The sequence below is a fragment of the Elgaria multicarinata genome, chromosome 8, assembly GCF_023053635.1.
Source record: "Elgaria multicarinata webbii isolate HBS135686 ecotype San Diego chromosome 8, rElgMul1.1.pri, whole genome shotgun sequence".
Lineage (NCBI taxonomy): Eukaryota > Metazoa > Chordata > Lepidosauria > Squamata > Anguidae > Elgaria > Elgaria multicarinata.
In genome coordinates, this window is record NC_086178.1 from 80,764,112 (window position 1) to 80,788,634 (window position 24,523).

The window sequence follows — 24,523 nt, forward strand, 5'->3', positions numbered from 1 at the left end:
TTAAATCCCCTTTCACCACAGGAAGATATGCACAGCAGCTGGGGAAAGCGATAATAAAACATGGAATCAGGAAAGGTGGAGAAGGACATCATACAAGCAGCAACACTCAACTTTAGGCCTGAACATGATGGCAGAATGATTGGTCCACAGGTCTTTCCTTCCCATCACACTTGATATCCTAACAGCAGGCATAGCTAGGGCAAAAGTAGTCAACAGCACTAATAAGATATTATGGGAAGGGGTTCTAAGGAAACAACACCGACCCACTCAAACCTATGGTTAACTTTAAGAGTGCCAGCAAAACCCACAATCCACTTTCATTGCTGGCCTGAATTAATATATCTGGGGCTACAACAACAGACTGATCCTATGTAGAATTAGGCAGCCTGAAACTGCCTGAAATTCATGGGCTTACTTGGGAACTACAGTTAGGGTGCTCAATTGCAAAACCATAATTTTGTAACATTTAAGATCAAGTTTGTGGTGAATACTGGGCCCTGCTGCAAAAGAATTGTTGCCTTTCATATCAGCACTTCCACCATTTTAACCACTCATACGGTTACTATACTTCAAGTACAACATGCTAAAATGTCTGGTACAGAAAACATAAATGGTGAGGTCATTCCAAAGCGGAGATGTCATCAAAGGAGACAGCTACAGGGTACAGCTCAATTCTGATTTAGATCCAAAAGCAATAGCTGTAGAAAGGTAGCAGCAACTCTCTAGAGCCAAGCCACCAAATCTCTGAAACCCTCAGGTCCTACTGAGACATTCCCCAGCTACTAAAAGACAGTAGGCAAGCAGTCCTGATGGCCCAATTAGTCTCTCTTGCCTGGTTATGCTCTCTTGAGACCCCAATTCCTGCCTGAGAAGCGGAGCATCCTCAGCCCTTAACCCTAAGCCTCAGGTCCCACTGAGACACCCCCCAGTCACTGAAAGTCAGTAGACAAGCCATCCTGTTGGCCCACTCAATCTGTCTGGCCTGTCTAGTTTGTACCAAGACCCCAGTTTTTACCCAGGAATCTGGGCCATCTCCACAGCCCAGCCACTCAGAGAAGGCAAGCTGTCCTTGTAGCCCAGTCAGTCTGTCTGGCCAGGCTAGGCTCTTTCAAGGCCTCAGTTCCTGCCCAGTGAACTGGGCCTCCCCAAGCCTAATCCTAATCCTCAACTGACTAGCCAGTGTTTTTCTGGTTCCTTTGTATTGAACAATTTTAATTTGATTTTTAAATCTTCTTTCTTTTACTGTTTATACCTAGTATGTTCACCACTCTGGAATCAGTGTTACATATTGTAAATAATAATAATCTGAGCCCTAACCCTAATTTTCATGGGCCACTGCGACAGCTACTCAAAGACAGTAAGCAAGCCATCTTGGTGGCCTACTCAGTCTGTCTGGCCCAGCAAGGATCTACTGAGGCCCTAGTTCCATCACTAACCCTAACCTGAGCCTCAACCCTAACCCTCACATGCTATAGAGACATTCCCCCAACATCATCATCATCATCATCATCATCATCATCATCATCATCATTTTATTTCTTACCCGCCTCTCCATTTTGATTGAGGCAGGGAACAACAGTAAGTATAAAATACATAAAATACTGATTAAAAACATAGTATACATTGTTAAAACATCCTAAAAGCATACTAAAAGCATCCTAAAATTCTACTGGATAGGCCTATAAAGATCAGTCTTTATAGCTTTCTTAAATGCTAAAAGACTGTTAAGTTGATGAATCTCCTCTGGCAGGCCAGTCCAGTAGGCAAGCCATCCTGGTGGCCCATTAAGTCCGTCTGGCCAGGCTAGGCTCTATTGAGGCCCCAGTTTCTGCCCAGGAGGCCAGGTATCCCTAACCCAAACTTGAGCCTATGTAAACCACCCAGAGAGCTTCAGCTATGGGGCGGTATATAAATGCAATAAATAAATAAATAAACCCTAATGTTCAGGTTCCACTGAGACATTCTCCCAGGCACTCACAGTAGACAAGCCGTCCTGGGGGCCTGTTCAGTCTGTCTGGCCCACCTAGGCTCTGCTGAAGTGTTGGTTCCTGCCTGTGGGTCTAATGTGGGCCACCTGTTTTCACTCCCTTGTACTGTCAGGATTCGATCCAGACTTAGTCCTACTTAGTGCAGCCCCACTGAAATAAATTTGACTTAATTTAATCATAACTTATATAAGCCTCATTGATTTCAAAGCCTCTCCTATAAGCATGCCTAAAGTGTGGATGACGACTGAACCGAAGGCTGCCTGAACTATGTCATCTCAAGCTCATAGCCTTAACCTCAGGCACAGTGATAGGAAAATACTCTGCACCTGCTTAAGGGCACTTTTCTTTAGTAGTATTCCACATGTTCCAGATTTGAACTGTGGCATTTAGGGTTCCACTACTAAACCCTTGCCCAGCTTAAGCCCTGGAGAGTCCCATTGTCTTATACATGCTGAAACAAGACTAAACTGCAGCCTAGATTGCTCTGTTGTTGACTGCTGCCCAAAGAAATACATTTTTCTCAGCAATATTGTGCGTGTGCTCTCATTTGTATTGGCAAGGAGATACCAGTGCTGGAAGACATAAACATAGTCTGTGTATTTAGCTAGTTTTTCTACATCAAGGTTTTTCAGCAGCAGCACTGACGCTGGACATTTTCCTGTTTCCTCTTCGCTGACATATCCGACCTCCCAATATGCACTTCCTACCCAGAAACCTTTGCAAGCTTGTCCAGCCACTCATGAATTGGCTCTTCATTTCATTTTATGCTTTTAAAACCCACACACATTTGAGTTGTTTTGGAACAGCCAGTATATCTCCTTCCTCTTTACCAGCTGTTCTTTCACAGCTGCCGTGCACCATAATCACCCCGATCATCTTTATTTAGTGGAGTCAGACTCCTCTCTAGAGATCTTATGTTTGCTGTAATATTCCACAGGAAGGACTTAAGAATGCAGGGGAAAGACAAAAACACTATTCAAATAGCTCTTGGTAGACATTACTGGGGAAAGCATATGTAGCCAAATCAAATTTGTATATGCAATTTAGCTGTCAAAAGTTCCATTTCTCTCCGTGCTGGATGTAAACATTCGAGTTTCAAGAATATATTCTACAGTTGCTAGTGGCCATAGGGCAGGAATTCCCAAACTATGTGGAAGGAACTTGTAGAACACCATGAGAAATACATTAATTAAAGACTCCTGTGAACCCTCTGTCTTCACTTACTGAACAGGAGGTCTTCTGCAGTGTCTCTGCAAGGTGTTGAAAAAGTAATTCAGCCCTGTTTCTGCACTGGGTGTGACTGGATCATTCAATTATTCTGCTTCAGAAATGCAGTAGAATTACTTACCCTCAGAGGAAGTTGCATATTGCATTTCTGAGTAACTGCTCTGTTCCCAACGAAGTGTTGCTGCTAAACAGATAATTTGTACTATAACTTCCATATTTCTCTGACCGTTTGTCATGTTTGAGACTGATGGAACTTCCAGCCCCAAACATTTAGAGAGACCCAGGCAGGGGAAGGGTTGTGGGCATTGTGGGAAATTTAAATGGTGGCTTGCCAGCAGGCACTAATCAGAGCATTGTTGCTGCTCACCACTACCAGAGCTTCCCTCGAGCCTAGAGCCAGCCCTGCTGCAGTAAGACATGGGTTGACTACTCCAGGGATGGATAATGTTGGAAACAGTCTGGCAATGGCTGTCTGAAAAGAAAAGTTTCCGCAAATGCCAAAAACAAAGTAACATAAGTGCATGCCTGATCTCAGTTGGAAAGGCATTACATACAGTGGGAGCCAAATTCTGGGAGGGAAGGACTAAGGCCATGGCTAGACCTACCGGGTCTAGCGCGACGGAGGGGGGAAGATCTCACGATATGGTTATCGTGAGATCTTTCCTTCTGTCTACATGTGGCGTGTGATGTCCCAGGAGGAAGAGGACGTTGTGCCCGCCATTTCTTTTAAAGAGAAGGAGCGCACGAGCGCTCAAAGGCAAAATGTAAGGGTTTTTTTTTAAAAAAAAAACCCTCCCTACTCACCCCACCCCCGATGGGCACAGAGCTCCTGAGGAGCTCTATGCCCCGTGCCTGGGTCCCAGCTCCTTGTGGTTACTCACAAGGAGCCGGGACAATCTGCAACTCTCGGCCACATGTTCTGCGGTCTCGGAATCATCCCGAGACTGCGGGAAAAGTGGGCTAAAAGCGTAGGGCGATATCCCGGGCCAAGGGAGTGATCATTCCTCCCTACTCCCGGGATTCCCCGTGCGTCATATGAATGCACAGAGACGATCCCAGGGCGAACCCTGGGATATCGCCCTGTCTAGCTATGCCCTAAATGGCATTTCTCTACATGCGCTGGTCCTGATCTGTACTTGGGTGCTGTGTAAATAAAAAGTAGAGGAGGAATTAGACACTCCGTAGATATCTGGCAGAAGTATAATAATAATTAGAAGCCCACAAAATGGCACTCATGTATTGCCATTTTCTAATTAATAGAGAATCTGCAAGGTTGCCTTAGGAAGAAACTCAGCATCAGAAGTGAAGAGAGAACTTTTCCCTGTAATTCTTCACAGATTAGAAAGTAGAAAAACCAAATGAAGGAGACTTGCTAATTAACTGCTGCTTATATCTCCTTCATTATGACTTGTTAGAGGTTTAAACAACCCGATAATCTTAGATAAAGATTTTTAATTTTTTGCCCATTCACTTAAGAGGGGTGTGTGGGGACAGTGTAAAAGCCGGAATAGAATGGAACGGGCTGGAACAACTGCTTTATATTTTTAAAAAAAAAACATGCCAAAAACAGTGGCATGTGTTAGAAATACCTGAGAACAATATTTTAGGTCTAAAACCCTTGTAATATTTGGAGGTTTTGGTGCTTATTGCATCCCTGCCATGAAGTTATGTGTGACTGGTGGGTTTGGTTGACTTCAGTCATTTAGAAGTGGCCATTCCAGGCCATCCATTCTGTTCCAGATGTTGTTCTGGGAGTTATGGGGTTAATAGTTATATAATATTACAAGAGTTTTAGTCCTAAAATATTGTTCTCAAGTGTTTCTAGCACATGCCTTGGTTTTGGCATGGTTTTGTTTTTTTGTTTTGTTTTTTTAATATAAAGGGGTTATTTCAGCCTGTTCCGTTCTGGCTTTTACACCATCCTGTGTGTGTGTGTGTGTGTGTGTGTGTGTGTGTGTGTGTGTGCATTTAGATCAAAATAAACTGGGACCCCCTACAATAAAAGATTGCAGTATTGAGTGCTCCTGTTCAGGATTTCAGCTAGTCCTGCTCTCTTTCAAGATACTCACTTCCTTTCCCCCACCATCTTGGGCCATGGCTAGGCGAGGGGTTCAGAGGGTGATGATCTCATGATTTTATAATCACAAGATCGTCACCCTCATCTACACGCAGCACGTGACATCACGGAGACCATTTTGTTTTTTAAATGCGTGCACGAGCACTCATGTGAAAACTGTGAGGTGTTTTTTTAAAAAACAACAACACTTCGCCCTCCCCACCCCCCACCCCCAATGAGCACAGAGCTCCTGTGGAACCCCATACTGGAGAATCCATGGAGCTGAGCAATGTTCCCCAAGCACCAACTTCTGGAGCCGACCAGTCAGGTAGGAGCAGAATCATTGTAATCCTGCTACCAACTGTCTCTGCAGAGGCCACCAGTGAGGGAGGAAGCAGCAGCCAGGCACCTCTCCACCGTGCCTGAGTCCAGCTCCAGCTGAGAGCCCCTCCCTCCTGCTACCAACTGTCTCTGCAGAGGCCACCAGTGAGGGAGGAAGCAGCAGCCAGGCACCTCTCCACCGTGCCTGGGTCCAGCTCCAGCTGAGAGCCCCCTCCCTCCTGCTACCAACTGTCTCTGCAGAGGCCACCAGTGAGGGAGGAAGCAGCAGCCAGGCACCTCTCCACCGTGCCTGGGTCCAGCTCCAGCTGAGAGCCCCTCCCTCCTGCTACCAACTGTCTCTGCAGAGGCCACCAGTGAGGGAGGAAGCAGCAGCCAGGCACCTCTCCACCGTGCCTGGGTCCAGCTCCAGCTGAGAGCCCCCTCCCTCCTGCTGACAACTGTAACTGCTGAACTTTCCAACTAAGATTGTAGTGCCTGAATTTCCTTTCCTTTCCCCCCTCCTCCTCCTCCCTCCCAATCCCCTTTCCTTTTGTGTCATGTCTTTTAGATTGTAAGCCTGTGGGCAGGGATTGTCAAGAAATACCTTTGTAAGCCGCCGTGAGAGCCTTTTTTGGCTGAATGGCGGCATAAAAATCCTTAAATAAATAAAATAAATAAATACCTCCCACTCCCAACTCAGCCAGTCACTCCAGAAGGATACCATGGTTGATGGTATCGAAAGCTGCTGAGAGATCAAGGAGAATCAACAGAGTCACACTCCCTCTGTCTTTCTCCAGACATAGGTCATCATACAGGGTGACCAAGGCTGTTTCCATGCCAAAGCCAGGCCTGAAACCCGACTGAAGTGGATCCAGATAATCAGTCTCATCCAAGAGTGTCTGAAGCTGGCCAGCAACCACCCGCTCAAGGACCTTGCCCAGGAATAGGACATTTGCCACCGGCCTGTAGTTATTAAGATTTTCCTGATCCAGGGAAGATTTCTTCAGGAGTGGTCTCACTACCGCCTCTTTCAGACGGCCCGGGACCACTCCCTCTTGCAGAGAGGCATTGATCACTTCCTTGGCGCAGCAGGCTGTTCCATCCTTGCTAGATTTAATTAGCCAAGAGGGGCAAGGATCCAATACAGAGGTGGTTGCATGGACCTGTCCAAGCACCTTTTCAACATCCTCGAGCTGCACCAACTGAAATTCAAACTGTAAAAGGATGGACAGTTTTCAACAGACACAATAAAATAGATCTGACTTTCATTTGAACTGACTTCCTTGTATCCTTCCAAGGTTGAATCAAGTTGCCTTAACTGTCACCCTAGCTACCTCACAAACTTGTATATGTTTTATACCAGTTTAATAATTCCTAAAATGCTAGCAATTGTATTTACTTACTTATTCCTTGTTTATTTATTATTACATTTATATCCTGCCTTTTTTCCACCAAGGAACACAATAATCCTCCTCATCCTCTCCATTTTATCCTCACAAATATATCCTCACAACAACAACCCTATGAGGTAGGTTGGGCTAAGAGTCTGTGACTGGCCCAAAATCACCCAGTGAGCTTCCATGGCCAAGTGAGGACTTCAACCTGGATCTCCCAACTCCCAATCCAACATTCTAGCCACTATACTGGCTCTCATTTAGAAAGAGCATTGATAATTCTCCACTCAAGATCCTTAGGCCCATCACAGAATTACAGTTCTTTGGGTAGAAAAAAGACCATTGAACTAGTATAAACTAGTATAAGGGCTTTGCTAGACCTACCTGTTAATCTGGTGGGGAGTAGGGGTGAGCCCACGCTGCAGCTAGCGCGGGCCGTTGCCCCAGTCTACATGTGACAGGGTAAGGGAAAGCCCCGTTGCATCAGACATTTTTTAAAAAATCTTAAAGGGGCCATGTGTGCAGGAGCACACCAACAACAAGATTGGTCTTTAAAAAAAAAAAAGTGTTCCCCGCTCCCCCTGCCCCCGATTCCCCCCCCCCCCGCAATGTCCAATGCCCTCCCGCCGGGATAACCAAACTTGGCCTTGGTTATCCCAGGCCAAGGGAAGGTTTAGCCCAGGCTGACCCCGGGATCCCCTGTGTGTCATCTGGACTCACAGGGGTGAGCCCGAGTATCAGCCCGGGCTAGACCCTCGTCTAGCAACGGCCTAAGTCTGCAGTGTAGAAGCAAGTGCATTTTGCTTTCCTTCGTTCAGGGGAAGGAGTGCTAAGTGGTACAGTGCATGTAATTTTTTTTAAAATTAATTAAATTAAACTTACCAGATATATAATGCAACTCAGAATATGGGAGCTGTTCCCTGATGACCTGAAGCGTGGGGAACATGGGTGAGAGGGTGCTGTTGCACCCATGTTCTGCTTGCAGTTTCTGGTCGACAGCTGGTTGGCCACAGTGTGAACAAAGTGCTGGACTAGATGGACCCTTGATCTGATCCAGTTGGGCTCTTCGATACTATAGAAGAACAAGGAAGAACTTAGAAGGTTAAGGGAAATTTGAAATTATGCAAAAAGTGAGAAGATTAAAAACTAAAGAAGAAGGTAAAATAACACCAAAACTTCTAGGGTCAAGAACTGTATTTTATTTATTTATGTTCCAACTGTTTTATTATGTTTCCCTGGCAGGCATCCCACAGCTCTGAGAATTTTGGGGGAGAAGGTTGACAGAATGATGGTGCAATGGGGACTTCAGCCTTATTGATTTATACCACTACAGTTGGGTACGTTCCTTGGTTAATGGATCATGCATTTTTAAAATGACATCTTTGCAGAAGCAGGTAATATTTTCCCCGGAATTTCAGTGGCTGGTTTGGGATCAGATGCATTTCAACTTTAAAAGGAAAAAGAGTGTAAGAAATGTCAAAGAGAGTATTCAGACAAATCATGAAAAAATAGTCCATTTTCCCGGTCGGGATAGAATAACCTTGTGACAGTTTTGCCAACCCAGAAACGTAGTACCAAAAATGTTCCCACATAGACAGGAGGAGGAGGAGGAGGAGTTTGAACAGTTTTTCCTCTGCTTTTGCTTAAGTGTAAACTGTTGTCCAATTGGGAAACTGTTAAAAATAGGAAGTTGCAAACAAGCCAACTTCAAACCATTGATTATTCGAGCTGGCTTGTTTAAACAAATCATAGTTAAGGATATCCACAGTTGTGGGTGTGGATGACACAAGCAAGCTGTGGTTAATCAAAAGGGGATGTTTTTGAGCTCATTCTCTTACCATACTGAAAAAGTAGGGGGGAGTGTATGAGTCCAAGGCTCACTATGGTTTGTTCCTGTTCATTCATGTTGGACTAAATTATGGTTTCGTTTGATGTGCAAATGTGGCCATTATTTGTGTAGGAGATTATTTCTTGTTTCCTAAATGATACTGGCACATTCAGAGCTTTTCTACATGAGGCACTTATTGTGCATTCATTATTCCCTACTCACACTTTTGTACAGGTTCTTTAGATGATGTTACAGGTTCTTTAGATGATGTCATGACGCTTCTGTTTTAAAACAGCATTTTCAGTGAGGTTTTTTTTAGAGCAGGGGAAATGTGGTATTATTTCTGAAAGCAAAAGAAAACACTTTTTCCACTTGGGAATCTGTACTATCCTGCTATACCACTGTTTCATCTAAAGGTTATATAGTGGAAAAACAGGAAAGGAAATGCTTTTCAAGTAGTGCTCAGATCTCAGTTCTGTGATGAAACTGCAAGTAGATACAGCACATTAAAAGTCTCATGTAGAAAAGCCTATACTTTCCTTATGAATTCTGGCCTTGAATTTGTGTAATCTAACACTCCAAGCATTATATCTCTATCTGTAAGGGGTCCCTGATGACAAGCAATATGGGTTTCCAAATGCACCGTGATTGCTCGTTAGGTTTTCAGGAAAGAAAGAAAAGTGATACTTATTGCCATGAAGGTAAGCCAGTACGCCCCATACCCCACCAAAGATTTACTTGCCTGGTCCATTTTAAATTTACTTCCCTAATGCACCATTTAACACAAAGTGTTCCCAAGGGAATGCTTCCCAACCTTCTCTTTGAATGCTTTTTAATTCCTTCTGTGCACAAACACATAGCTCATGATACTGAGCGAACCGTTTCAATGCATCCAACTGGTTTTGAAACACTTCCCCTGTGTCTTTATTTAACTGGCTTTATTACTGGCTGAAGAGAGGTTATTGAACTTACTTATGTGTGGAAATGATTTCTCTCTTTCTTCCCTCTGTGCTAAAATGATTTATAGTATTTTTACCCCAAAAAACACCCTATAGCATGCCCTTCTTCTAAAGTAATAATGTGTCTGCCACAAAACGTTAACTTGCTTGCTAGGGAAATTAAGACTGGATGGTATTTATTTAGTGTTGACAGGCGCTGGGCCATACAGCACACTGGTTAGTTACCCATGTCTAACATGTAGAAGCTTCAGTTTCCAGCATCTTGGAAAAGCAGGTGCCTACTGGTTTTAGCTTGCTATACCTGTTCCACCCTTAAATGTGCTCATACTATCAGATTTATCATTAATGTAACACTTAAATTAACTCCTTGGGAGTGAGCTTATGGGATTTCCAAATGCCGAGCAATAATGCAGTGACATTTGCAGCAGTGCTGGGACAACCCAAACAGCCTACTTCAAGTGGTTACAGGGGCATGTTTCAAAAATATTACTCCCAAGGCACACTGTTGTACAGAACTTTGCAGGCTTAATAAATTCTCGAATGTTTCTGGGCTTAAGAGAATATTTTTAATTGCAGGCAGTTCTATAATTCCGTGATTCTGTCTGAATGGATAGGGAGTACAGGCAATTCACTTTTTACAATGCTGAGTTATCCGTTGTTCTGAATGACAAATTTCTTGAGGGGACATAGCCATTGTCTCATTAGCTGGGAATGGTTCATAGGTAAGAGAGTCATAGGCATCATTTTGTTGCCATGCTATATTGTACACAATAAAAGGACATTGCTTTCCCAGCCTTTGATGAGCATCATTTCAGGTGCCCAAGCAAGGGAAGTGACAGAACAGATCATAGAATCATAGAATAGTAGAATTGGAAGGGGCCTATAAGGCCACAGAATCCAGCCCCCTGCTCAATGCTGGAATCCACCTTAAAGCATATGTGACAGCCATAGTAATTGCTGACAGGAGGGCTAATGTATGATGAGTCAACTATAGATGGAACTGCAGGCATATTACATACAGGTTTCATATAAACGGTCACATCTCCCATCCACTGACTCACAGGGACCTTTTTAGTCCATTCCAGGCCAGAATACTTATGAAAGGTCAATAGATATCATACAGGCTTCTTAAAAACAAAGGCTTGGATCCTAAGATAGGATACCATAAGGAAGTTCATGGAAGGTGAATTTACCACCCACTGCTCCCACTTGCAGCCACCTGTGCCCCTCCCAAAAACCCTCTTTAGAGGGTCAAAGACCCCTCCTGAAAAATGTGGGATGGAGCATGGGTGTTGTTGGGAAAGGGGGAGGATTAGCCAAAACCAGACTTGGATTCTACAGTAAGCCATAGAACAAAAGTTCTCTATCCCCTCCAGGTCACAGGTTATATCACTTGCATAGACTTTGAGTCCCAGAAACTCTAATTTTGAAACCGAGCATTAACATGAGTACACCAGCATAACCATTGGCCTGCTAATTCTTGTTAATGAGAAAGTTTTGACTTGAAAGTTGATGTCATTGATTTTAGTGGGACTTTCTCCCAAGTAGGTATGCTTAGGATTGCAGCTGTAGTTTTTATTTCATGCTTTCATTTCACTTAAAAGATCAGCACTTGCAAATTACTGTGTAGGCATCAATAGCTCCGAGCTCTCCCAAATCCCAGTACAACAGACAATGCTTCCTCCATATTTATAACCTTCAAAAAGCGCAGGGGTTGTTTCAGACAGCTTTGTTTGATATAGATGCTACCAGTTCTCTTTCTTACCTTCACTACATTTTTTATTCACATGATTAGCATCCATGGCTTGGATGACCTCTACATTTCATCCTTAGAAATTGTTCCTATAACCAGCTCAGCCATGATTTAGCTTTAATCTTTCACCACTTTACAGATTATATAACCAGTTTGGACATAACATTCCTGGATAAATAAAGTATGGTTTATAAAGCTGGGAGTGAGTGTTAGGCCCATGAACTTTCCCCTTGCCCCTCCCCACTTGCCTCCTCCCCCCCCCCCCCCCCGGTATGTGCCGAGTTTTGCACTTCAGTTCTGGTCTCACATTTTGCCAGTACATCCTAAAGGGTAACTGTGGCTTAATGTTGTTTTTCTGAACCAGGATCTGAAACCAGGGTCAAACCACAGTTAATGAATCCAATGTTAAGGTTCAATTTCCTATTTCACAGAAACTGTGATTTAAAAAGACCAGCATCAAAGGACCAAAGCTGGCAGGAAACGGAGAGTGTGCAGGCCTAATGCTCATTCCTGGTTTAAGAAAACATGGCTTATTCTTCAATGAATGTTGCATCTGAACCAACCATCAGAGTCTATATAGTCTACTCAAGCAGCTTATAGTTTTTAATCACACAGTGAGCACACATGCACACACATGAAACAGAAATGGCAACTTCAAAAACAGAAATAGATACATTGGCCCTTTAAAAAAATCACTGACTTTGGCACCTTTTCATAGCATTATTGAAGGCAACAGTGGTGAATTAGATGGCCCCATCTAACATCCCATTGAACTCAAAAGTATTATTAAGAGTATTAGATCCAAAATGTGTGCAGTTTTAGTCAGTTGCCAGATGTAGGTTTTTCTATATATATCCATCCATTTTTGCCTTTTTAAATAAATCAAATTTGGGGTTTTGGCTGAACTGACGTGTTAGGTTGTTTATAACAAATATCACCAAGTGATCCTTTGATATTAAGCTAGCTATACAGTTTTCATCCTTGGGGATATTATATGCTACAAGGCTGCTGTTTCATTTTGATTTTATTGCATTTCTGTATGAGTTTCACAAAAGCCTTGATTTATAAATTTATCACTCCAGACATATTTTTCACTCCAGAAAAATAATATGTATTAAAACAAAGCAGCCATTAAAATTAAACAACACATGGATAATAGTAGATGGTACACTAAGCCAAGTTCATTAAAGCATATTTAAAAGGTATGTATTCAAAGCGAGAAGGTAGGGAGAAAATAATCACAAAGGGGCAGAATATTTACTGGGGAGGGCGGAAAGGTAATACAACCCTTTTGAATGGAAGTGTAGAATTTTGTGTTTAGTTAATGCCTTCTGTGCCAACTGTGTACTTCCTGAAGGGAAACTATGGCCTTAGCTAGACCTAAGGTTTATCCCGGGATCGTCCTGGGGTCATCCCTGTTTATGTAAATGACACACAGGAGATCCTGGGAGCAGGCAGAGACAATCCTGGGATAAACCTTAGGTCTAGCTAAGGCCTAAATATCCATAGCAAACAATTAGAGTGAATAAATATTCAACCTGCTTGCAGTGTATCTGATCACTAGATGGAGATATAAGATATGAAATTGTGGTAGTGATGGGGGTTGGAAACAATTATTTGGCATCCGGTTTCCATTCATTTCCAATTGATAATGTGACATGTATTTATAATGAACCTATAGTCCACAAGTACTTAAAAAAACACCAACCAGATAGATTAGTCTGTTCTACGTGAATGAATTCACCTTGGTTTGAGATTCATTTTGCACCTAGCTCTAATTACTGTAATTACAGGTATGGTGCCAGAAACTAATCAAATTCAGAATGAACTACCGTCTTTTTACATTAAGAGACATTATGAAATCCTTATGCTCTATTTGTATTTTAATTGCAACAATTATACACGGTTTTATTCACATACGGTGTATGGAAACTGAATGATGTATGACATTATGAGGATGCATTAGAAAGATGAGGCTTCTTCTAACAACTCATGCCTATCTTTTATATGGCACTCAGAAGATACGTAAGGGAAGGTTCAGTGGCCGAGCACATGTTTTGCCTGCAGAATGTTTCAAGTTCAGTTCCTGGCATCTTCATAGTATCAGGTAGCAGATGATGGGAAGGACTGGCAAACCATCACCAGTCACAGTAGACAAATAAATATGAGGCTATGTGGACCGATGGTCTGGTCTGACCAGGTATAAGGCAGCTTCCTAGGGCCCTGTCTTGAAGCTCCATCACACCTTGGAAGAAACGCTGGCTACTGTCGCTTCTGTGTGGACACTCAGTTACTTCCTGTTTTTAAACAGGAAGTAAACAAGGCGTACGAGGGCCATTCAGTCCCTCTTTTGAACATGCTGCTTCTCCCACACACAGCAGGAGAGAGCAGCAACTTCGGTTTAAAAAATATTTCAGAGTTTTTCTGGTTTTTCTTGTGGAGCAAGGAAGACCAGAAGGGCGCGGAAGGCGGGCGAGAGGCAGACGACGTCATGTGAGCTACCTCTGAGGAATCCATGAGTGCCAGTAATGAGTGTGCAATAAAATGCTCGTCGGATGGAGCTTTTCGACAGCATTCAGGTTATAGGGAGTATTCACTTCCATTTTGTTTGAATGCAAAATTCTGTTCCCCCCCCCCCCCCCCCCGCCACTAACTATGGGCTAATTGAGACATGCTGTGCTGGACAGACAAATCAGCACAGTCCATCAATGCTGCACCAAGAGTTCCACTGCATGGCAAATGGCTGAGGGAAAATTTGCACAAATTCAAAGTGGGCAGGTCACATCTAAGAGGGAGGTGTTAAGTATTTTCTAAGATTAAAAATACATTCCAAAAATGGTTGGGTGAATTGCTTTTAACTTTCCTATTATATATATATATTTAAAAAAATTATTTATAAAGTGCCATCAATGTTCATGCCGCTGTACAGAATAAAACAAAACAAGACCATCTGCCATATGGCTTACAATCTAAAATCACAGTAACAGACAGGGGAGGGAGGAGAAAAACCAACTGGAGTAGGGGGCATTAAAACTAAAATATAGACTAGTATGACCACGCTACGATTGAAAAGCTTCCGAGAAAAGAAACGTTTTCAAGCGAGATTTAAAAACTGAAATTGAAGTATTTCTAACTAGTTTAGGTGAGTCTGTTACAATGCATTCCTTTTGATATCTACTTGAAAATAGTCCAATTGATAAATGAGGGCCATCAGCGTTAATGCAGCTACTGGGGTTGGGGCAGCTGGAATTGGGGCTATGCTATATGGAGAGGAGGATTTAATTCTCACCTTCCATGCCACAGGCCCAGTGAAAATGCTCCTCATTCTGTACCTGATATTTGTTATGGGAGGGAAGCTTTTATTGGTGCCAGTGGCAACGTTCCTTTCAGAGGAAATAGCAATTTTGGCCCTCATTTATACATGTAAGCCACTGCTCCGTGTTGCACCATTTCAACCATCAAGTATTCTTGCATCCTTTTGAGCCAGCCCAAAGGCATCCGACTGAGGTTGATACATATTATCGCAGGGAGTTCAACTGGATGATTACCAAGTAGATATCCAAAGGATTGCATTGAGGCACCCAATGTGCGATGAAGAGGGAATTTCACTAGTTGCTGCATGCATACAAATGACACCTGCTGAAATTCCCTTTTCAATACAACTGTTAAAGATACAGGAGCCCGGTCCTCCTTTCTGTATGGTCACCCTAGGGACAAGGATTAACCTCCGTCCCTCTCTGCTGTGCTCCCGATCCTGATTGTACTCTCATGTGGCTGTTATTTTGAAAGTACTCTATTCTGCTGCTGGTTTTAATTTGGTTTTATGATGTTGTCCTGGTTTTATTCCTTGCCGCAGGTTTTATCTTGGTTTTATTCTGTGCTGTTTTTAATTTCTGTTTTAATGTTTGGACTGAATGTTTTGCTATAACCAGAGAACTTTAGTTATTAGGTGATTTAAAACCACAGTTTAATTAATTAATTAATTAATTAAGAAACATTAAATGCTATTATGCATTTAACGTCATATCTAGTTTAGATCAGTGTTCGGCCAGTGCTTCTCATTACTTCAACAGAATGGAACCTCAAAAATTGGGAAACAAGATGCTTCCAAGTGTGATCACAGAAGTTATGGTAGACGATGGGCAGGTTCGCACACCATGCTAAGCCACCCTAAGGATAAACCACCATGGGCTGGTTGTTTAATCAATAACCCACGTTACTCCCAAAAGACAATTTACCACACTGAAGCTTGCCATGGGTTGTTTCCCTCTTAGTCCTCTTGTCCGGTTCCAGAACATATCTGAGGCATCTTTGCAGCAGAAATCCTCATCCCCTCGTTCCCTACATCAGCATCCTCTCAGGTTAATTGGGGTTTCCAGCTCAGAAGGGAAAATCCCCCCTCTGACCAGATCACCAAATGGATATAATTTTCTGAACCCTTATGAACATTATTTTATTTTGAATGTGCACACTTGCACAAGATCTAATAATAATCATTGAAGGAGGAGGAGGAGGAGGAGGAGGAGGAGGTTGAAAACACATTTGGGACACACTCTGATGGCTTTTCTTCTAAATTTTTAGGATCATGGGGTGGAGGGCACTGACAAGGTATGAGGGAGGATGGTGGCGACATTAGAGAGATCGTGAGGAGTGGCAGGTTGTTGTTTTGCTCTCCATCTTTTACAACAACTCATGATTAAGTTTTGTCAGGTTTGGATATTACAACAAGCAACCCTGAATAACCAAAAAACAAGCAATGGGTTCTCCAAGTGGGTTGTTTGTGGAAAACAATCCATGATGGAAAAAAATGCTCTGGCTTCAGACATCATGACAAGCTATCCTGAAACAACCAATGGTGACAACCCACCATGGTTTATCATAACATTCAAACCAGGGCATTATCCATTAACTTTTGATTCACACCTGATACTTGCTGACAACAAAAGATGGCTTGGCTGATTGTTGTAGTGGAGGCTAGTAGCTCCAATGTCAGTGGGGTGGTGAAGCTGCTCTGGGTTTCAATCAGAACCAGTGAGAACTCTAAAGGTGCTATCCAAGTTCTGACTGAAACCTGGAGCCGATGCACCGTCCCACTGAAATTGGAGCCACCAGCCTCCACTATTTTTAATGACCAGCAAACAAGCATAATTATTTTAAAATGTAAGACATGGTATTCAAAATAAAAAAACTTTTCCTTTCACCTGAATTCTGAGATAAATTATTTAATATCAACTTTTAATATTTTTAATCTGTAGTTTAATGTGTTATTATTGCATGCACTTCTATAAAGTTGCGATGCATCAGGGTGGAACTGTCTTTGTATGATTACCACCACCATGGGCAAAATGCACAGTGTGGTCTTTTGTGTGTGTGTGTGTGTGTGCAGCTCCAATTGAAATGAATGGATACTGCACAAGAACAACGAATGGCTCCCAGTGGCTCGTGCCCCATGCCTTGTCTAGAAGACTAATTAGAAGCAGATTTTAGGCAGAGTTTGAAGGTGGAAAGCAACTGTTGCACAGCTAGAAATACATAGTTTTCCCACAGAGTCATTCACTGCAGCATTCCAAAGCCAGATTTAATTCTATAGCTTCTTAATGCCCCTATTCACAATTACTTCCTTTAAAAAAAAAAAAAGGAACACATGGGAAAAAATCTAACACATACTGACTGCTATAATGACACACACACACACACACACACACACTTGCAGAAGTTGATATAATTCTTCAATTGTCACAATTATCACAGGTGTTAGGTTGCCAACTCTACAGTAGCCATAACACAGTAGATGCCCAAGAGAGGTAGATGGTACAAAAGAGGAAAGAGACAAATAAGAACAAAATTAAGAAAATGACGTGTCTCATTACAAATGTCTTTCATGGTCACAAATGTTTCTAAAGGCTTTTTGGCTAGTATGTCTCACTGCACAAGTGATGAAGCATGAGCGTATCATAATCAAGACCTCACCCACCACTCCATCCCATTATCCATACTTCAACTCTCAGAGGATGCATTCATATATCTTCATAGTGAATGGAAAACCTGCTCAAGGTCATTCGGGAACCCTTTGAAATAACTTGGGAGGTTGCAGGGAAAGGGGGAAATCGGATGTTTTTGCTTGCTACAAGCTGCTCTTGTTGGGTTTTGCCTGTTGTGTCACTTCTAAAGGCAGAGACTCTGGCTTATCTCTGAAGATGCTCTTCTACAAATGGCAAGAGTCCTTCCATTTGCAGAAGAGGCTTGGATTGAGCAGAGACTCCCATGAATGAATAGTGGAGGCAATAGTCACCAGTTCCCCCTGTCTCCTCCATGACACCTCCCATACTGTTTCAAAGGATACCTGAACTTTCTGGAGTAATTTTGGGGGTGGGCACTGGTGGTTTGAGGGCAGAGAGGAAGCCCAAACCGAGCGTATCTAATTCCTGTAGTACAGCTCAGCTCATAGAACTCCCCTAGGGGTGGGCAACTTGTGTGCGCCAGATATTTTGGCCTACAGCTTCCATCATCCATTGCCAGCAGAGTCAATGGTCAGGGATGATGGGAGTTGTAAGCCAAAACATCTAGAGGGCCACAAGTTGCCCACTCCTGCTCTACCCCAATGCTTTTTTTGGGGTGAATATAGTGTGTCTTCCATATTTATTTATTTATTTATTTATTACATTTCTATACCACCCAATAGCCAGAGTTCACCCAAGTTGCTAGGGAACAGCACAACAGTGTTGCCATTGACATTCCAAAACCTCTCACATCCCATCTGTACTAGTATTTAATTAATTAATTAATTTACAAAATTTGTATATCCATATTTAAAAAGATTCCGGAGCGGTGAACATAAGAAGTAAAAGAGTAAAAAAAAAATTTAAAAAAAAAATAGAGCACCATATATAATTATACTTTTTAAAAACAGAAAGCCAATATAAATGGTGTCTGTCAGTTAAGGAACGCATCATGGAATCCATTTGATTTTAGGAGGCACCACAAACAACACAGTGTTGGCGTCTGCTTGACCTCCAGGGACAGGGAGCATGACAGAAAGGGTGCCACCGTACTAAAGGCTCTTTTCCTGGTGGACTCCAATCAGGCCATGGGTCTGTATGGAACCATCAGAAGCATGTCCTCTGATGACCTCAGTTACTGGGCAGGTTGGTAAGGAAAGAATCCTGATCCCCAGTTGTTTAGGGCTTTGACCACTAGTCAAAGCTGGACAACCATCTGTCAGATATGCTTTAAGGTGGATTGCTGCATTGAGCAGGGGGTTGGACTTGATGGCCTTATAGGCCCCTTCCAACTGTACTGTTCTATGATTCTAGTACCAAAACCTTAATTCTAGCCCGGTAGTGAATAGGCAGCCAGTGTAGCTCCCTCAGCAAAGGAGATGGAGGGGGAAAGGATCATTGTTTTTTGTTAGTTGCCCCTTCCTTTTTCTCCAACAGTAGAGCCCTCTCATATTTCTCTTTTGAGAGTGTTTTTATCCAGTGGCAGGCCAGGGACTCAACTCAGCATGTCATGCCATCCCAGCTATAGTGCTTCTATATTATGCTACAGCATTGAACCAGATCATTGTGATGTTGTATCAGAGTTGTGTATCAGAGTTGTCTTTTCACCTACTGTTGCAGTCTCACACTTTGTTCAGAGACATTAGGTAGGGACCTATTTATTTAATTAAACATTCATATTCCACCTTTATGTTGTAAGTGCACTCAAAGTAGTTTGCAAAATAACTTGCTTTCTTTTTCTTTCAATCTCTCTCTCTCTCTCTCTCTCTCTCTCTCTCTCTCTCTCTCTCTCTCTCTCACACACACACACACACACACACACACACACACACACACACACACACGAGCCTCTCTACGGATCACTTTGCTCTTAGGGGCATCTATTTCTTGCTGAAGTTTTCCCCTTTGCCCTTGGTGCTTTGAGCCCCTTTTCAGGTGTTCTGGACCATCGTGTCCCTCTCTTTCCCCTTGTGTACTGAGTGTTTGAGGTATTTTAGATGGATTCTCCCTTTCGTTTTGTATTGTTTTGATCGTGTACATTGCCTCAAGAGGCTTCTACCCTTAAAGGTGGCCTAAAAATAATTTCAAAAAATAAATAATTGATCTGATCTGTGTGGGAACAGAGTGATGCAGTCTATTACCATGCGTGCCTTCATTGCAGCTACCATGTGCCCAAGGCTTCATAAGAACATAGGAAACTGCCTTATATTGAGTCAGATTATTGGTTCATCTAGCCCAGTCTTGGTCACACTGACTGGCAGCAGCTCTCTAGGATTCTTCCCCAGCCCTACCTAGAGATGCCAGGAATTGAACCTGGGTAACTTCTGTATGCAAAACAGGTGCTCCACCACTGAATCATAACCCCTCATGTCATTGTCTACTATACTGGTGTGTTCTTGCAGCTGTGTATTGTCTTTACATGTCCCGTGTTCTTAGGTAGTATGTTTGTGTTACATTGAGAGCCAGTGTGGTATAGTGGTTAGAGTGTTGGACTGAGAGTCAGGAGACCCGGATTCCTAGTTATTGTGACTTTTTTTTTGTAGCTAAAACCTATTAGCTAGTAACATATATTTCCTTCTTTTTTTCTTTTTCTTTTTGAAAAAAAGCAAAGAAAAAAAATCCATTAATTTCATCCAATGAGGAGCATAAAACAAGACAAGAAAGAAGGAAAACATATTTTTAAGGTCAAAGAAGGAATTTAAGACACCACAATCTTTGCAGTTTCTGTGAAGCTATAACCACATCAGAATGGATATATAATCTGGCTGCTGAAGCGCTAATTAATTTTGTTTCGTAGCTGGGTAAGTTTTTTTTTTTTACTTAGATGAATTTGACAAGAACAGGGCTGATCAGCACCAAGATTGCTTAAAACCACTTTTTGATTTACTCAAACTGATCTATCCTTTCAGCATTTACATCACCCACACTGGCCTGTAGATCTTATGACATATATTATCAAGAGATGTACATGCCTAAATTCATTCCCGCCCGCCAAACAATTTGGTCAACCATCCCAATTAGCTATTAAAACACCATCTAGAATGTTTTCATTATAATAGTATTTTGTGCTATGCAATATTCAGCTCTTTTATTATTTATTTTCAATATTTAGATACTACCAATAGCAACAGTTCTCTGGGCATTTTACAAGCTTGCAAATTATTACACTCCTATGGCAATTTAGGCACGACAAATGCTAGTGGCCCAGTATTGGGCAAAAAGCGGGATACAAATAAATATAATAATAATAATAATAATAATAATAATAATAATAATATCTTGAATCATAGGGTGGGGTGAAAGAAGGACCACCACTAAGAAGCTGACATTTTTACACCCTTTATTTATTTATTTATTTATTTATTTAAGGAGTTCTATCCCTGTATCATTGGGATCTCAGGGCAGTGTACAGTAAAAATACAAATAATCCCCCCCTCCAATTCTCTATCTACAAATGAGATAACAAATTGTTATGAGATAACAAATTTTACTCAGTCCTACAAACAACCTGTTTCTCATTAGGTTTACAGAGACTTAAGGTACTTCAAGGGAAAACAAGAACCTTATATACAGTAGTGGGAATTTAGCATATGATCTTGTCCCTTTCTGTGGTTTTCTGAGGCCTTAGCTAGACCTAAGGTTTATCCCGGGATCGTCCCAGGGTCATCCCTGTTCATGTAAATTACACACAGGATATCCCGGGAGCAGGCAGGGATGACCCCGGGACAATCCCGGGATAAACCTTAGGTCTAGCTAAGGCCCAAGACTCACAGGGGAAGATAATGAGCAGCATCAGATGAGCGTTCTATTGCATGCTCATTACTGCCCAGTCATGGTTTCTCATGGGTCCTTTTGATGACACTGTCTGTCTTCCGTGCAGCTCCCGCTCCTTCTGGTTTTCTTTCCGCCGCAAATAAGACCTTGGTAAATTCATTTTTTTTGGAAGCGAAATGTGCTGCCATTTCCTGCTGTGTGCAGGAAAAGTGGCACAATAAAAACACCCACTGAATAGGCCACTTGGTTATTGTTTACTTCCTCTTCCTTCACTAGTGTGAAGAAAGTGGAAGTATCATGGGGCAGAAGTGGGGGGAAAGCGACGGTAAGGAAACATGAATTCCCCCCATCTGATGATTCTAAATGTTACCTGACAGTATCAAATTTGAGCAAGGAGATCCAGTCTATGCAGAAAAGTCAGCACATGAGGTTTGTGTAACATAGGTGTGTACAAAACAGAAGCCATGGCATTATTTTCCAGAGGGATATTTTGTAGTGCAAATGAGAAGACCCAACACCCTTACAGAGTAATGATGTGGCTGTACTTGGGATCTTGCAGAGATTACGTAACTAGGTGCTGCTGAGAAGTATCTGCAATGTATATGGTATATTTGCTTTGTGGTCTCTGAAACTGTTCAAGGAAAAAGACAGTTGTCTCTGTCAGGTAACAGACATGTCAAATGAAAGAGAGATGGATCATGAAAGGTAGTTTATTAATATATATTTCTGTGCCTGACACTTTCATTAAGCTTTGGACCAAGTCCCTTGGCTGCACTCCTGATGAAAAATTGCATCCTGTTCTGTGACTTTCAAATTTCAGTTGCAGATGTGCCAACCCATTCCTAACCAAACTTAACAAAAGGTATTTGTTCGAAGAATAAAAACTGTTTGGCTTTATTAGGAAAGATACAGTTGTGCTTGACAGCAGTCAAAGGGTATGCAATGAATCATGGAAATGTCCAAAGAGAGTTTTATACCACTTATTATTATATTGCTTCATTAGAGATTTTAGGCTTGCCTAATCCCAAAGCACAATAATGCTTCAATTAAATATATATAGAGAAAGTCAAGCAAATAAAACAAAGCAAGTATGAAGTCACCACACCACCACCAGTACCAATTAACAAAAGTCATACCGAAAAAAATATCTTATGGTCTCCCCAAATCCAGTGCAATCCTCTACATGTCTACTCAGTACTCCCATTGTTTTCAATGAAATTTACTCCCAGGAAAATGTGTCGGATTGCAGCTTAAGTCTTTGGCTTCATCTACACCAAGCAGGATATTGCACTATGAAAACAGAATATAAAAGCAGGAGCCACACTTCTGCTTTATAGCGGTATTGAAGTGCACTGACAACTGTTGGGGCCCATTGACACATACCATATACTGCTTTCATACCGCTATATCCTGCTTGGTGTGGCTTCTGCTTTTTATATACCTCTTTCATAGTGCAATATCCTGCTTGGTGAAGATGAGGCCTTTGTTAAGTCTCCATGGGAAGTAATGTGGCTCCTTCATCCATTCCCACTAGAAGAGGGGCTCTTGCATTTTTCACCAAATGAAACTTGACAGTCTTCAATGGCAACATTACATGGAGCACATCAGTTTGGAACAGCATCAATTATGTTCAAATTGGGGACTGGTCCTACCACTCACCTTGCCAGCTGAATAGAGAAGGAGATGACAACTGGTGCTTCCTCACATCTGGGGCCTTCTAGGAGGTCCTGCAGTCTGTGTGGGCAAAATCCAAATTTTCTCTAGTTTTGCAAATCTGTTTTATTTTGGCTTAGTTTTTTTAAAAAATTGTATTAATGTTTTGTTTTTGAAAATTGCATTGGGGGCTCTTTTTAGAGCCAAAGACTGGTATCGCAATGTTTTATTGATCAAGAAATAAATATGGGAATCTGCAGAATCCACAATGAGAAAGAAAGAAAGAAAGAAAGAAAGAAAGAAAGAAAGAAAGAGAGAAAGAAAGAAATTATTGGCTGGGGTGTAGGGCAGAAATATCTGAAAATAAAGATAAAATATGAAAGGACTAGGTAAGGGAGTACTGGGTGAAAAAGAAAAGCATTTCTGAATGCAATCTAATTGAGTCCAGCTGAAAAGTAGTATCTCACTTCCTATAACTAAACAGAAGATTATGGAAAGGTCAGGGTACACATCACGTGATGATATTACTAGCACATATCCACAGGAAAGTGAAAAACAAACCTATTGTGGAAAGAAACATTACGCCCTAGTTGCCTGCATACCATTTATTGACACCTTGACACAGTGCATTGGAAATATGCCCCAGTGATTTCAGTGGAACTCATTTTTAATTGGACCACAGGATACTGTTCTACTGCATGAGACCACCAGTCCATCTGTCTACACTGATTGGTGGTGACCCTCTAGGGTTTCAGATTCCAGGAAATTGCCAAGGATTGAACTTGTCACCTTCTGCTTGCAAACCATGTAGTTTACTACTGAGCTATGCCCCTTCCCCAATTATATATACTTAATTGTGTCATACACACACACTTAATATACTGCACATTCCTCCATGACATGAAGGGTGATGTCTAGATTTAGATGGTGCCTGTCATAGCCTTCATCAAATAGCTATTTTTATTGTAACAGGTTAAAGTCAAGCTAGCCCTATGACAAGGCCAAAATAACAGTACATTCCCCCTGTGCCGAATGAAAACTGAATTTATATATTTGCACTCGTTCCTTTGTCGTATCAGTAAAACCTCTGTGTTTGGGGTTGGGGGAAAGTAATTAGACAATAATATAACAACATATGCTATGTAGTTCTTAAGAAACTCAACATATTGACTTGCTGTTATTGCATGATTGTGCAGCATGATCAGTTTAAGGCACAAGAGATATGTATCTTAGATTTTATATACAGTAGCAAATCTACTGGCCTGCAGAATTAACTGACGTAAATAGAAAGCGGAGTAGGAACAGCTTATAGCACCTGTTATTTATTTTCTCTCTAAGCAGGATAATCAAAATGGCAGCAATTTATGTCCTACTAGCTGTACCCTGCCACGCGTTGCTGTGGCTCAGTCTGGTTAAATTGAAAAGAAAGAAAAGACAAAGCGGATGTTTCTAATATGTTTAATTTCACAATGCTTGTGGATATACAATATTTTTAGTTGTTCCATTGTCTGTGTAGATATAGAGATTGTCTGGTTTGCCGACTCTAGAACACGCAACATATAATTGTCCAT